This window comes from Denticeps clupeoides, unplaced genomic scaffold (assembly GCF_900700375.1).
Source record: "Denticeps clupeoides unplaced genomic scaffold, fDenClu1.1, whole genome shotgun sequence".
In the NCBI taxonomy this organism is placed as follows: Eukaryota; Metazoa; Chordata; class Actinopteri; order Clupeiformes; family Denticipitidae; genus Denticeps; species Denticeps clupeoides.
The window spans coordinates 1-12500 of NW_021629740.1; the positions used below are offsets into that span (position 1 = coordinate 1).

Below are 12500 nucleotides of genomic sequence, written 5' to 3' on the forward strand. Positions count from 1 at the left end.
TTTCTAAAGTAAGTTAAGAGGTATTTTCACTCTGTGATATGTTTTCAAGCCTAGGTTGTTTAAAGTCCAAGATTTCAAGCAGAGATTGCTTACGGCCATACCAGCCCAAGAACGCCCGGTCTCGTCTGATCTCGGAAGCTAAGAAGGCTTGGGCCTGGTTAGTACTTGGATGGGAGACCTCCTGGGAATACCAGGTGCTTTAACTGTTGAAAACTTTTTTAAATGAAGTTTTTTTGCATCGCTTTGTTAGTTTTTTTCTAAAGTAAGTTAAGAGGTATTTTCAATCTGTGATATGTTTTCAAGCCTAGGTTGTTTAAAGTCCAAGATTTTCAAGCACAGATTGCTTACGGCCATACCAGTCCAAGAATGCCCGGTCTCGTCTGATCTCGGAAGCTAAGAAGGCTTGGGCCTGGTTATTACTTGGATGGGAGACCTCCTGGGAATACCAGGTGCTTTAACTGTTGACAACTTTTTAAAATGAAGTTTTTTTGCTTCGCTTTGTTAGTTTTTTTCTAAAGTAAGTTAAGAGGTATTTTCACTCTGTGATTTGTTTTCAAGCCTAGGTTGTTTAAAGTCCAAGATTTTCAAGCAGAGATTGCTTACGGCCATACCAGCCCAAGAACGCCCGGTCTCGTCTGATCTCGGAAGCTAAGAAGGCTTTGGCCTTGTTAATACTTGGATGGGAGACCTCCTGGGAATACCAGGTGCTGTAAGCTTTAACTGTTGAAAAACTTTTTAAAATGAAGTTTTTTTGCATCGCTTTGTTAGTTTTTTTCTAAAGTAAGTTAAGAGGTATTTTCACTCTGTGATATGGTTTTCAAGCCTAGGTTGTTTAAAGTCCAAGATTTCCAAGCAGAGATTGCTTACGGCCATACCAGCCCAAGAACGCCAGATCTCGTCTGATCTCGGAAGCTAAGAAGGCTTTGGCTTTGTTAATACTTGGATGGGAGACCTCCTGGGAATACCAGGTGCTGTAAGCTTTAACTGTTGAAAAACTTTTTAAAATGAACTTTTTTTGCATCGCTTTGTTAGTTTTTTTCTAAGTAAGTTAAGAGGTATTTTCACTCTGTGATATGTTTTCAAGCCTAGGTTGTTTAAAGTCCAAGATTTTCAAGCAGAGATTGCTTACGGCCATACCAGCCCAAGAATGCCCGGTCTCGTCTGATCTCGGAAGCTAAGAAGGCTTGGGCCTGGTTAGTACTTAGATGGGAGACCTCCTGGGAATACCAGGTGCTGTAAGCTTTAACTGTTGAAAAACTTTTTAAAATGAAGTTTTTTTGCATCGCTTTGTTAGTTTTTTTCTAAAGTAAGTTAAGAGGTATTTTCACTCTGTGATATGTTTTCAAGCCTAGGTTGTTTAAAGTCCAAGATTTCAAGCAGAGATTGCTTACGGCCATACCAGCCCAAGAACTGCCCGGTCTCGTCCTGATCTCGGAAGCTAAGAAGGCTTGGGCCTGGTTAGTACTTGGATGGGAGACCTCCTGGGAATACCAGGTGCTGTAAGCTTTAACTGTTGAAAAACTTTTATAAATGAAGTTTTTTTGCATCGCTTTGTTAGTTTTTTTCTAAAGTAAGTTAAGAGGTATTTTCACTCTGTGATATGTTTTCAAGCCTAGGTTGTTTAAAGTCCAAGATTTTCAAGCAGAGATTGCTTACGGCCATACCAGCCCAAGAACGCCAGGTCTCGTCTGATCTCGGAAGCTAAGAAGGCTTGGGCCTGGTTAGTACTTGGATGGGAGACCTCCTGGGAATTACCAGGTGCTGTAAGCTTTAACTGTTGAAAAACTTTTTAAAATGAAGTTTTTTTGCATCGCTTTGTTAGTTTTTTTCTAAAGTAAGTTAAGAGGTATTTTCACTCTGTGATATGTTTTCAAGCCTAGGTTGTTTAAAGTCCAAGATTTTCAAGCAGAGATTGCTTACGGCCATACCAGCCCAAGAACTGCCCGGTCTCGTCTGATCTCGGAAGCTAAGAAGGCTTGGGCCTGGTTAGTACTTGGATGGGAGACCTCCTGGGAATACCAGGTGCTGTAGCTTTAACTGTTGAAAAACTTTTTAAAATGAAGTTTTTTTGCATCGCTTTGTTAGTTTTTTTCTAAAGTAAGTTAAGAGGTATTTTCACTCTGTGATATGTTTTCAAGCCTAGGTTGTTTAAAGTCCAAGATTTTCAAGCAGAGATTGCTTACGGCCATACCAGTCCAAGAACTGCCCGGTCTCGTCTGATCTCGGAAGCTAAGAAGGCTTGGGCCTGGTTAGTACTTGGATGGGAGACCTCCTGGGAATACCAGGTGCTTTAACTGTTGAAAAACTTTTTAAATGAAGTTTTTTTTGCATCGCTTTGTTAGTTTTTTTCTAAAGTAAGTTAAGAGGTATTTTCACTCTGTGATATGTTTTCAAGCCTAGGTTGTTTAAAGTCCAAGATTTTCAAGCAGAGATTGCTTACGGCCATACCAGCCCAAGAACGCCCGGTCTCGTCTGATCTCGGAAGCTAAGAAGGCTTGGGCCTGGTTAGTACTTGGATGGGAGACCTCCTGGGAATACCAGGTGCTGTAAGCTTTAACTGTTGAAAAACTTTTTAAAATGAAGTTTTTTTTGCATTCGCTTTGTTAGTTTTTTTCTAAAGTAAGTTAAGAGGTATTTTCACTCTGTGATATGTTTTCAAGCCTAGGTTGTTTAAAGTCCAAGATTTTCAAGCAGAGATTGCTTACGGCCATACCAGCCCAAGAACGCCCGGTCTCGTCTGATCTCGGAAGCTAAGAAGGCTTTGGCCTTGTTAATACTTGGATGGGAGACCTCCTGGGAATACCAGGTGCTGTAAGCTTTAACTGTTGAAAAACTTTTTAAAATGAAGTTTTTTTGCATCGCTTTGTTAGTTTTTTTCTAAAGTAAGTTAAGAGGTATTTTCACTCTGTGATATGTTTTCAAGCCTAGGTTGTTTAAAGTCCAAGATTTCCAAGCAGAGATTGCTTACGGCCATACCAGCCCAAGAACGCCAGATCTCGTCTGATCTCGGAAGCTAAGAAGGCTTTGGCCTTGTTAATACTTGGATGGGAGACCTCCTGGGAATACCAGGTGCTGTAAGCTTTAACTGTTGAAAAACTTTTTAAAATGAACTTTTTTTGCATCGCTTTTTTAGTTTTTTTCTAAAGTAAGTTAAGAGGTATTTTCACTCTGTGATATGTTTTCAAGCCTAGGTTGTTTAAAGTCCAAGATTTTCAAGCAGAGATTGCTTACGGCCATACCAGCCCAAGAACGCCCGGTCTCGTCTGATCTCGGAAGCTAAGAAGGCTTGGGCCTGGTTAGTACTTAGATGGGAGACTTCCTGGGAATACCAGGTACTGTAAGCTTTAACTGTTGAAAAACTTTTTAAAATGAACTTTTTTTGCATCGCTTTGTTAGTTTTTTTCTAAAGTAAGTTAAGAGGTATTTTCACTCTGTGATATGTTTTCAAGCCTAGGTTGTTTAAAGTCCAAGATTTTCAAGCAGAGATTGCTTACGGCCATACCAGCCCAAGAACGCCCGGTCTCGTCTGATCTCGAAAGCTAAGAAGGCTTGGGCCTGGTTAGTACTTGGATGGGAGACCTCCTGGGAATACCAGGTGCTTTAACTGTCGAAAAACTTTTTTAAATGAAGTTTTTTTGCATCGCTTTGTTAGTTTTTTTCTAAAGTAAATTAAGAGGTATTTTCCCTCTGTGATATGTTTTCAAGCCTAGGTTGTTTAAAGTCCAAGATTTTCAAGCACAGATTGCTTACGGCCATACCAGTCCAAGAATGCCCGGTCTCGTCTGATCTCGGAAGCTAAGAAGGCTTGGGCCTGGTTAGTACTTGGATGGGAGACCTCCTGGGAATACCAGGTGCTTTAACTGTTGACGAACTTTTTAAAATGAAGTTTTTTTGCATCACTTTGTTAGTTTTTTTCTAAAGTAAGTTAAGAGGTATTTTCACTCTGTGATTTGTTTTCAAGCCTAGGTTGTTTAAAGTCCAAGATTTTCAAGCAGAGATTGCTTACGGCCATACCAGCCCAAGAACGCCAGATCTCGTCTGATCACGGAAGCTAAGAAGGCTTTGGCCTGGTTAATACTTGGATGGGAGACCTCCTGGGAATACCAGGTGCTGTAAGCTTTAACTGTTGAAAAACTTTTTTAAAATGAAGTTTTTTTTGCATCGCTTTGTTAGTTTTTTTCTAAAGTAAGTTAAGAGGTATTTTCACTCTGTGATATGTTTTCAAGCCTAGGTTGTTTAAAGTCCAAGATTTTCAAGCAGAGATTGCTTACGGCCATACCAGCCCAAGAACGCCAGTCTCGTCTGATCTCGGAAGCTAAGAAGGCTTGGGCCTGGTTAGTACTTGGATGGGAGACCTCCTGGGAATTCCAGGTACTGTAAGCTTTAACTGTTGAAAAACTTTTTAAAATGAACTTTTTTTGCATCGCTTTGTTAGTTTTTTTCTAAAGTAAGTTAAGAGGTATTTTCACTCTGTGATATGTTTTCAAGCCTAGGTTGTTTAAAGTCCAAGATTTTCAAGCAGAGATTGCTTACGGCCATACCAGCCCAAGAATGCCAGATCTCGTCCGATCTCGGAAGCTAAGAAGGCTTGGGCCTGGTTAGTACTTTAATGGGAGACCTCCTGGGAATACCAGGTGCTGTAAGCTTTAACTGTTGAAAAACGTTTTAAAATGAAGTTTTTTTGCATCGCTTTGTTAGTTTTTTTCTAAAGTAAGTTAAGAGGTATTTTCACTCTGTGATATGTTTTCAAGCCTAGGTTGTTTAAAGTCCAAGATTTTCAAGCAGAGATTGCTTACGGCCATACCAGCCCAAGAACGCCCGGTCTCGTCTGATCTCGGAAGCTAAGAAGGCTTGGGCCTGGTTAGTACTTGGATGGGAGACCTCCTGGGAATACCAGGTGCTTTAACTGTTGAAAAACTTTTTTAAATGAAGTTTTTTTGCATCGCTTTGTTAGTTTTTTTCTAAAGTAAGTTAAGAGGTATTTTCCCTCTGTGATATGTTTTCAAGCCTAGGTTGTTTAAAGTCCAAGATTTTCAAGCACAGATTGCTTACGGCCATACCAGTCCAAGAATGCCCGGTCTCGTCTGATCTCGGAAGCTAAGAAGGCTTGGGCCTGGTTATTACTTGGATGGGAGACCTCCTGGGAATACCAGGTGCTTTAACTGTTGACAAACTTTTTAAAATGAAGTTTTTTTGCATCGCTTTGTTAGTTTTTTTCTAAAGTAAGTTAAGAGGTATTTTCACTCTGTGATATGTTTTCAAGCCTAGGTTGTTTAAAGTCCAAGATTTTCAAGCAGAGATTGCTTACGGCCATACCAGCCCAAGAACGCCCGGTCTCGTCTGATCTCGGAAGCTAAGAAGGCTTGGGCCTGGTTAGTACTTGGATGGGAGACCTCCTGGGAATACCAGGTGCTGTAAGCTTTAACTGTTGAAAAACTTTTTAAAATGAAGTTTTTTTGCATCGCTTTGTTAGTTTTTTTCTAAAGTAAGTTAAGAGGTATTTTCACTCTGTGATATGTTTTCAAGCCTAGGTTGTTTAAAGTCCAAGATTTTCAAGCAGAGATTGCTTACGGCCATACCAGCCCAAGAACGCCCGGTCTCGTCTGATCTCGGAAGCTAAGAAGGCTTGGGCCTGGTTAGTACTTGGATGGGAGACCTCCTGGGAATACCAGGTGCTTTAACTGTTGACGAACTTTTTAAAATGAAGTTTTTTTGCATCGCTTTGTTAGTTTTTTTCTAAAGTAAGTTAAGAGGTATTTTCACTCTGTGATATGTTTTCAAGCCTAGGTTGTTTAAAGTCCAAGATTTTCAAGCAGAGATTGCTTACGGCCATACCAGCCCAAGAATGCCAGATCTCGTCTGATCACGGAAGCTAAGAAGGCTTGGGCCTGGTTAGTACTTGGATGGGAGACCTCCTGGGAATACCAGGTGCTGTAAGCTTTAACTGTTGAAAAACTTTTTAAAATGAAGTTTTTTTGCATCGCTTTGTTAGTTTTTTTCTAAAGTAAGTTAAGAGGTATTTTCACTCTGTGATATGTTTTCAAGCCTAGGTTGTTTAAAGTCCAAGATTTTCAAGCAGAGATTGCTTACGGCCATACCAGCCCAAGAACGCCCGGTCTCGTCTGATCTCGGAAGCTAAGAAGGCTTGGGCCTGGTTAGTACTTGGATGGGAGACCTCCTGGGAATACCAGGTACTGTAAGCTTTAACTGTTGAAAAACTTTTTAAAATGAAGTTTTTTTGCATCGCTTTGTTAGTTTTTTTCTAAAGTAAGTTAAGAGGTATTTTCACTCTGTGATATGTTTTCAAGCCTAGGTTGTTTAAAGTCCAAGATTTTCAAGCAGAGATTGCTTACGGCCATACCAGCCCAAGAACGCCCGGTCTCGTCTGATCTCGGAAGCTAAGAAGGCTTGGGCCTGGTTAGTACTTGGATGGGAGACCTCCTGGGAATACCAGGTGCTGTAAGCTTTAACTGTTGAAAAACTTTTTAAAATGAAGTTTTTTTGCATCGCTTTGTTAGTTTTTTTCTAAAGTAAGTTAAGAGGTATTTTCACTCTGTGATATGTTTTCAAGCCTAGGTTGTTTAAAGTCCAAGATTTTCAAGCAGAGATTGCTTACGGCCATACCAGCCCAAGAACGCCCGGTCTCGTCTGATCTCGGAAGCTAAGAAGGCTTGGGCCTGGTTAGTACTTGGATGGGAGACCTCCTGGGAATACCAGGTGCTGTAAGCTTTAACTGTTGAAAAACTTTTTAAAATGAAGTTTTTTTGCATCGCTTTGTTAGTTTTTTTCTAAAGTAAGTTAAGAGGTATTTTCACTCTGTGATATGTTTTCAAGCCTAGGTTGTTTAAAGTCCAAGATTTTCAAGCAGAGATTGCTTACGGCCATACCAGCCCAAGAACTCCCGGTCTCGTCTGATCTCGGAAGCTAAGAAGGCTTGGGCCTGGTTAGTACTTGGATGGGAGACCTCCTGGGAATACCAGGTGCTGTAAGCTTTAACTGTTGAAAAACTTTTTAAAATGAAGTTTTTTTGCATCGCTTTGTTAGTTTTTTTTCTAAAGTAAGTTAAGAGGTATTTTCACTCTGTGATATGTTTTCAAGCCTAGGTTGTTTAAAGTCCAAGATTTTCAAGCAGAGATTGCTTACGGCCATACCAGCCCAAGAACGCCCGGTCTCGTCTGATCTCGGAAGCTAAGAAGGCTTGGGCCTGGTTAGTACTTGGATGGGAGACCTCCTGGGAATACCAGGTGCTGTAAGCTTTAACTGTTGAAAAACTTTTTAAAATGAAGTTTTTTTGCATCGCTTTGTTAGTTTTTTTCTAAAGTAAGTTAAGAGGTATTTTCACTCTGTGATATGTTTTCAAGCCTAGGTTGTTTAAAGTCCAAGATTTTCAAGCAGAGATTGCTTACGGCCATACCAGCCCAAGAACGCCCGGTCTCGTCTGATCTCGGAAGCTAAGAAGGCTTGGGCCTGGTTAGTACTTGGATGGGAGACCTCCTGGGAATACCAGGTGCTGTAAGCTTTAACTGTTGAAAAACTTTTTAAAATGAAGTTTTTTTGCATCGCTTTGTTAGTTTTTTTTTAAAGTAAGTTAAGAGGTATTTTCACTCTGTGATATGTTTTCAAGCCTAGGTTGTTTAAAGTCCAAGATTTTCAAGGAGAGATTGCTTACGGCCATACCAGCCCAAGAACGCCCAGTCTCGTCTGATCTTGGAAGCTAAGAAGGCTTGGGCCTGCTTAGTACTTGGATGGGAGACCTCCTGGGAATACCAGGTGCTTTAACTGTCACTAAGTCACTTTCCGACTTAGTTTTTTTTTTTTGACTTTGTCATTTTTTCAGCTTTTTTGACTCTCGACTTAGAAAATGTTTTGGACTTTGCGATTTTTTTTACTTTTTCACTTTCCGACTTAGTTTTTTTTTTGTACTTTGTCATTTTTTTTACTTTTAACCCCTCAGCTCTACCTATACACTGCTGAGAACCAGAGAGGCCGGGCTCTCACTTCTTCCCCGATTTAGGTGCTCTCTGGTCGATCAGTAGACTGACTGACCTCAGCCTTGGAGGTCCCCCTCGGCACGCTGGGTAATTTTTTGGACTTTGTCATTTTTTCAGCTTTTTGACTCCCGACTTTGCTTTTTAATGCTTTTTAACTATTTTTACAGGTTTTCACATTACGGACTATGACTATTTTTTACTATAATGACATTTTTCAAGCTTTTCCCATTTATGGAAGCCCAAGACACATTTCTTATTTTTAATAAAAAAAAAGGCCCCAGACAAAATTGACCAAGCCCAAAAACATAAGACATATAGCATTGACCGAGCAGTGTGCTTGTTTTCTACGTTAATAATAAGAGGCGCATGTGGCGAAAACATTTCTGGTAATTTCAGATACTTTTCTTGTTATAATGACACAAAGGGTACATCTCTCCGGTTCATTTTGACAATAAGAAAAGTGTGCTGTGCCCCGATTAGCAGAACATGGTTGATATGACAGAAAAAGGAAGGGTTTTTGTGGGATGAAAAAAAAAATAAGAAAGCCGATTGTCTGACTGTCACTTCACACCTTGCCCCAGGGGGTGAGCCTTCATTAGGCTAAGCACTTCACACCTTGCTTGCCACAGGGGGCCTAAGCATGCACATTGAGTTGTCAAAAGGAGAAAACACCACTTTTTATAAAAAAAAAGACACAACAATTGATATAGGTTTCCTTTTTTTTATTTTTTGATTGCATACATTTTATGAGACTTCTGACATTATGTACGGTCATTTGGTTTGTTTTGCACTGCTTCAACACGTCCGGGTTGCTCAAAAGAATCGAATGGACCTAGAAGCAAAACAAAAAATCATAAAAAAAAAAAAAATCATCATTCACTATGAACTTTTATTTCAGAAAATGCAAACCATACTTGCCTTTGCCTGATTGAGGCCACCAGCATGGTCCTGAAACAGTTGCCAGATTGTATTTTTAAACTCGTGAGTGTACTGCATAGCGCGTCTGAGTCCTTGAACCTAAATTTAATAAAAGAAAAGAAAGAGACATTTCTCCTGATGATTCCACATGCACATTGGTATACTGCTCATCGCCTACCGGAGGTCTTTGCCTGGGTAGTGGACTCATACAGACAGGTGAGGAATTAAGGCCTTCTGTTTGGCAAAGTGTGGACTCCTCGTTGTCCTGAACTCTGGGCTTAAAAATGACAAAAGGACAATTTAGGCATAACAAATTACATTTTTACAGCATTTATCAGTTTCTTACAGGTGTATGGGGATGCTGTGGGCCCACAAGGGGAGACTCTCTTTCGTCACGCTCCTCACAATCTTCTTCCTCCTCCTCCTCCTCCTCCTCCTGCTCCTCGTTGAGGTCCACGTTATTGCAGGAATGCCCACGGTCACCTGGCGTGGCACCCCCAAGGCCCAGTGCAGAGCGCAGTTTGAGACGAGCGGCATGTGCCTCGATCACGGACCGTTCTCCAACGTAATATCGGTTCGCCACCTCCTCCGAGTGGCACATAAGGTTTGTGACATCCCGCCGTTCGTCTGTCGGCAGGTTACGCTCCACCTTTTCACATTAAGGAATTAAACGTTAGCACATTTGTCATTCCTAAGGATCCTAAGCCTGACAATGCCATGTTCACATCAGCTCACACAGGTCGCAACAGCGCTTCGGATGGAGGTCACCGAAATGTTTCGGCTGAAGCCAAGCTTCTGACACGTCTCGGTGACCACCTGGCTAATCTTGGAGAAGACCTGACCCTTCGAGGTGAAGAAAAAAGTCGGCACCTCTTCCGTGTAGCCTGGCAGCGTGGGTCTCAGATCAAAGAACTTTTTCAGCCAGGCCATCTCTGATGAAGACAATGGGATTGCAATCCCAAAGGCTGCTGCAGTCTTGTGATCCTTCACCTAAATGTGGAAAGGCAATCGATTCATTGTTGCATGTTGGTAAATAATTAAAGAGCTTGTTTTGCATTCCTAGTCCCAAAATGAATCACACACACACACACGTTTATGACGTATCTCCCGTCGTGCTCGTCAGCATCCTGGAACTCGCGAACGGTCATGTTCGAAACCACAGCACTCCGGTGACCAGTAGTGGCGTATAAATACGTGGATATATACCCAAGACATGACCTCAGCGATTCCGAATTGCTGTTGTGCGCCAGGTAATCTGCAAAGCACGAAAAAAAATGTTAATATTATAACTATTATAATAAAAAAAAATAAATAAAAAAAAAGGAATTAGAAGCAACAACGTACCCAAAGCCTTGGGGATTCGCTCTGATGTGTTCTGGACCAGTTGTTCTAAAGTGCTCTGTTTCAACATTTTCTTGGATTTTTCATGACGCACCTCCAGCCTTTGATGCTTCACCTCAGTGAGTAATGTGTCACTCAACCGCCTCAATGCAACAGAAACGGCCCGCAAACTGTTGCTTCCAATTTTTGTACCACGCGGGCGGTCAAGGGTCAAATAACTGATGAATTTTGACACGTCGCCCAGGTAAACCTTCACAGTGGTGGCCCTAAATCGGCTCGAAAGGTTTGAGACCCAGCTGGTAAGAAAGAGAAATGAATTTCAATAAGTATTGCTTAATGATGTGAGTGATAATAGCATAAATACACACACACACATAATTAATTAAAATGTACCTATAAATCTTTGTGTGGTTCGTTAGAAAGCTCAGGTTCAGAGTTGGAGGAGACATCTTTCCCCACATGTGTTGAAGAAAATTTTGGACATGGCGCACCTGCTGGGCTGCGTTCGATTCAGATTTTGCTGACGTACGCAGACCAAGCAGATGGGCCCTGTACTGCTCCAGGAGTTTATCTTTAAAAAGAACACCACAAAGTTATTGCAAAGACATCAAATGCATACATACATTTGCTCATTTAATACATCAGAATATACATTTACCCAAGGTTGATGAGCAGGGCTCTGGCTGCACTTCCTTCTCACCCTTATTGTCCTCCAGTCGTCTGACCTGCTCCTGCAGCATTTGGACTGACTCTCATGTCAGTGTCCGGGTTTGGTTCGCGCTGGAACTTTCTTAAGGCATGCCGTGCAGCTTTCCTCTTTGCCTTTGCTATGAGGCGAGAAGACTCGTCGGATGTCAGGTCATGCTGGGTTCTGATGTGGGAGTCCAGGCGCAAAAGGCCATGTGCCGTACAGATCTGCACAGGGAAGTCAATTTTGCCGGAAAACCTGCCCGACTTTGACGCCAGAAGAAGTTTCCTCTCACCTGCGATGGACACGTTGTGGACCTGAATTAGATGCTGGTGAACATTCCAGTACAGGCCATGGCAAATCGGGCAGTTTGTTTTTTTGTTTGGCATCTAAGAGAGAAAGAAAATTTAAAAAAATTAAAAAAAACAGGCACATGAGAGCATTTCCAGACACATTTCTTATTTTAAATGAGACGAAAAAGGCACCCCTTGCATGTTCATTTTGACCATAAGAAAAATAACCATTACAACATTGACTAAAAATAACGTTTACTGCTTTTCAATGTCGAAAAAAAAAAAGAGAAGCGTGCATATATGGGACTTCCAGACACATTTCTTATTTTAAATGAGACGAAAAAGGCACCCCTTGCATGTTCATTTTGACCATAAGAAAAATAACCATTACAACATTGACTAAAAATAACGTTTACTGCTTTTCAATGTCGAAAAAAAAAAAGAGAAGCGTGCATATATGGGACTTCCAGACACATTTCTTATTTTAAATGAGATGAAAAAGGCACACCTAGCAGGCCAGAACAGAATCTTATTTCCCAAGCTGCAGTGCCCTTTTATGGACACTTGGTGGAGCCATTTTCAAACTTTTCGTTCATACAAAAAAAAACAAACTTACCTCTGTGAGAAGTTTCACACATCCCGGTCACCACAGACAGCAGGGAGAAGCTGCAGAGTCTTGGTTTTTATTTTCTCAGAGTCTTGGTTTGCTGTCTCAGGGTTCCAGGGTCCTGTCACATGAAGAACCCTGGCTTTTATGCTGCCTGACACAAAGGGCAGCAGGTGTCTACGATTATTCCAATTATCAGAAATAAAAATCTCTCAGCAGCCTACTTGTACCATGGCCGGATAAAATTCCATCACATGCCCAGACTTAAAAAGAAAGATCCAAAAAAAGATTAAAAATCAAAAAAAAAAAGTCCAACACTCCCACAAGTTTCACTCCCACCCCGGACGTCATGCACATGGGTTGGGCTTCAAATATAACCCTCGGACACCACCTTCTGGGCAAAGCTCGAAAAAGTCCAAAAAAGATGAAAATGTGACAAAGTCCCCAGCCGACCCCGGGACACGATGAATTTCCCCGGACACCGTGAACCTCGCCCCGGGCTTACGATTTTCATAAAGACCCCCCCTGTTGGTAGATGCTGGCCAGAGGTCGAAAATCGGCTAAGTCCAAAAAAGATGAAAATGTGACAAAGTCCCCAGCCGACCCCGGGACACGATGAATTTCCCCGGACACCGCGAACCTCGCCCCGGGCTTACGATTTT

The 12500-nt window shown here is 41.5% G+C and overlaps 14 non-coding genes and 16 pseudogenes across 14 annotated transcripts; all 30 read left to right on the plus strand.

Annotated features, from left to right (window-relative positions):
• The first annotated feature begins 87 nt into the window (after window positions 1-87).
• On the plus strand, window positions 88-206 carry LOC114773178 (uncharacterized; annotated as a pseudogene).
• A 136-nt stretch (window positions 207-342) lies between these two features.
• Window positions 343-461, plus strand: LOC114773192 (uncharacterized; annotated as a pseudogene).
• Window positions 462-597: 136 nt separating this feature from the next.
• On the plus strand, window positions 598-716 carry LOC114773182 (uncharacterized; annotated as a pseudogene).
• A 145-nt stretch (window positions 717-861) lies between these two features.
• LOC114773189 (uncharacterized) lies at window positions 862-980 on the plus strand (annotated as a pseudogene).
• A 143-nt stretch (window positions 981-1123) lies between these two features.
• On the plus strand, window positions 1124-1242 carry LOC114773170 (5S ribosomal RNA). Its single transcript, XR_003744219.1, has one exon. It is a non-coding gene; the product is annotated as a 5S ribosomal RNA (ribosomal RNA).
• A 143-nt stretch (window positions 1243-1385) lies between these two features.
• LOC114773172 (5S ribosomal RNA) lies at window positions 1386-1506 on the plus strand. The gene has a single exon (XR_003744221.1). It is a non-coding gene; the product is annotated as a 5S ribosomal RNA (ribosomal RNA).
• A 144-nt stretch (window positions 1507-1650) lies between these two features.
• On the plus strand, window positions 1651-1770 carry LOC114773174 (5S ribosomal RNA). Its single transcript, XR_003744223.1, has one exon. It is a non-coding gene; the product is annotated as a 5S ribosomal RNA (ribosomal RNA).
• Window positions 1771-1914: 144 nt separating this feature from the next.
• On the plus strand, window positions 1915-2034 carry LOC114773176 (uncharacterized; annotated as a pseudogene).
• Window positions 2035-2177: 143 nt separating this feature from the next.
• Window positions 2178-2297, plus strand: LOC114773191 (uncharacterized; annotated as a pseudogene).
• Window positions 2298-2434: 137 nt separating this feature from the next.
• On the plus strand, window positions 2435-2553 carry LOC114773166 (5S ribosomal RNA). The gene has a single exon (XR_003744215.1). It is a non-coding gene; the product is annotated as a 5S ribosomal RNA (ribosomal RNA).
• A 146-nt stretch (window positions 2554-2699) lies between these two features.
• Window positions 2700-2818, plus strand: LOC114773183 (uncharacterized; annotated as a pseudogene).
• Window positions 2819-2962: 144 nt separating this feature from the next.
• Window positions 2963-3081, plus strand: LOC114773185 (uncharacterized; annotated as a pseudogene).
• A 144-nt stretch (window positions 3082-3225) lies between these two features.
• LOC114773173 (5S ribosomal RNA) lies at window positions 3226-3344 on the plus strand. The gene has a single exon (XR_003744222.1). It is a non-coding gene; the product is annotated as a 5S ribosomal RNA (ribosomal RNA).
• A 144-nt stretch (window positions 3345-3488) lies between these two features.
• LOC114773184 (uncharacterized) lies at window positions 3489-3607 on the plus strand (annotated as a pseudogene).
• A 137-nt stretch (window positions 3608-3744) lies between these two features.
• Window positions 3745-3863, plus strand: LOC114773187 (uncharacterized; annotated as a pseudogene).
• Window positions 3864-4000: 137 nt separating this feature from the next.
• On the plus strand, window positions 4001-4119 carry LOC114773186 (uncharacterized; annotated as a pseudogene).
• A 146-nt stretch (window positions 4120-4265) lies between these two features.
• On the plus strand, window positions 4266-4383 carry LOC114773181 (uncharacterized; annotated as a pseudogene).
• A 144-nt stretch (window positions 4384-4527) lies between these two features.
• LOC114773171 (5S ribosomal RNA) lies at window positions 4528-4646 on the plus strand. The gene has a single exon (XR_003744220.1). It is a non-coding gene; the product is annotated as a 5S ribosomal RNA (ribosomal RNA).
• Window positions 4647-4790: 144 nt separating this feature from the next.
• Window positions 4791-4909, plus strand: LOC114773179 (uncharacterized; annotated as a pseudogene).
• Window positions 4910-5046: 137 nt separating this feature from the next.
• Window positions 5047-5165, plus strand: LOC114773193 (uncharacterized; annotated as a pseudogene).
• A 137-nt stretch (window positions 5166-5302) lies between these two features.
• LOC114773177 (5S ribosomal RNA) lies at window positions 5303-5421 on the plus strand. The gene has a single exon (XR_003744225.1). It is a non-coding gene; the product is annotated as a 5S ribosomal RNA (ribosomal RNA).
• A 144-nt stretch (window positions 5422-5565) lies between these two features.
• LOC114773180 (uncharacterized) lies at window positions 5566-5684 on the plus strand (annotated as a pseudogene).
• A 137-nt stretch (window positions 5685-5821) lies between these two features.
• LOC114773175 (5S ribosomal RNA) lies at window positions 5822-5940 on the plus strand. Its single transcript, XR_003744224.1, has one exon. It is a non-coding gene; the product is annotated as a 5S ribosomal RNA (ribosomal RNA).
• Window positions 5941-6084: 144 nt separating this feature from the next.
• On the plus strand, window positions 6085-6203 carry LOC114773169 (5S ribosomal RNA). Its single transcript, XR_003744218.1, has one exon. It is a non-coding gene; the product is annotated as a 5S ribosomal RNA (ribosomal RNA).
• A 144-nt stretch (window positions 6204-6347) lies between these two features.
• Window positions 6348-6466, plus strand: LOC114773188 (5S ribosomal RNA). The gene has a single exon (XR_003744226.1). It is a non-coding gene; the product is annotated as a 5S ribosomal RNA (ribosomal RNA).
• Window positions 6467-6610: 144 nt separating this feature from the next.
• Window positions 6611-6729, plus strand: LOC114773195 (5S ribosomal RNA). Its single transcript, XR_003744228.1, has one exon. It is a non-coding gene; the product is annotated as a 5S ribosomal RNA (ribosomal RNA).
• A 144-nt stretch (window positions 6730-6873) lies between these two features.
• Window positions 6874-6992, plus strand: LOC114773168 (5S ribosomal RNA). The gene has a single exon (XR_003744217.1). It is a non-coding gene; the product is annotated as a 5S ribosomal RNA (ribosomal RNA).
• Window positions 6993-7137: 145 nt separating this feature from the next.
• Window positions 7138-7256, plus strand: LOC114773196 (5S ribosomal RNA). The gene has a single exon (XR_003744229.1). It is a non-coding gene; the product is annotated as a 5S ribosomal RNA (ribosomal RNA).
• Window positions 7257-7400: 144 nt separating this feature from the next.
• On the plus strand, window positions 7401-7519 carry LOC114773167 (5S ribosomal RNA). The gene has a single exon (XR_003744216.1). It is a non-coding gene; the product is annotated as a 5S ribosomal RNA (ribosomal RNA).
• Window positions 7520-7663: 144 nt separating this feature from the next.
• LOC114773190 (uncharacterized) lies at window positions 7664-7782 on the plus strand (annotated as a pseudogene).
• Window positions 7783-12500: the final 4718 nt, after the last annotated feature.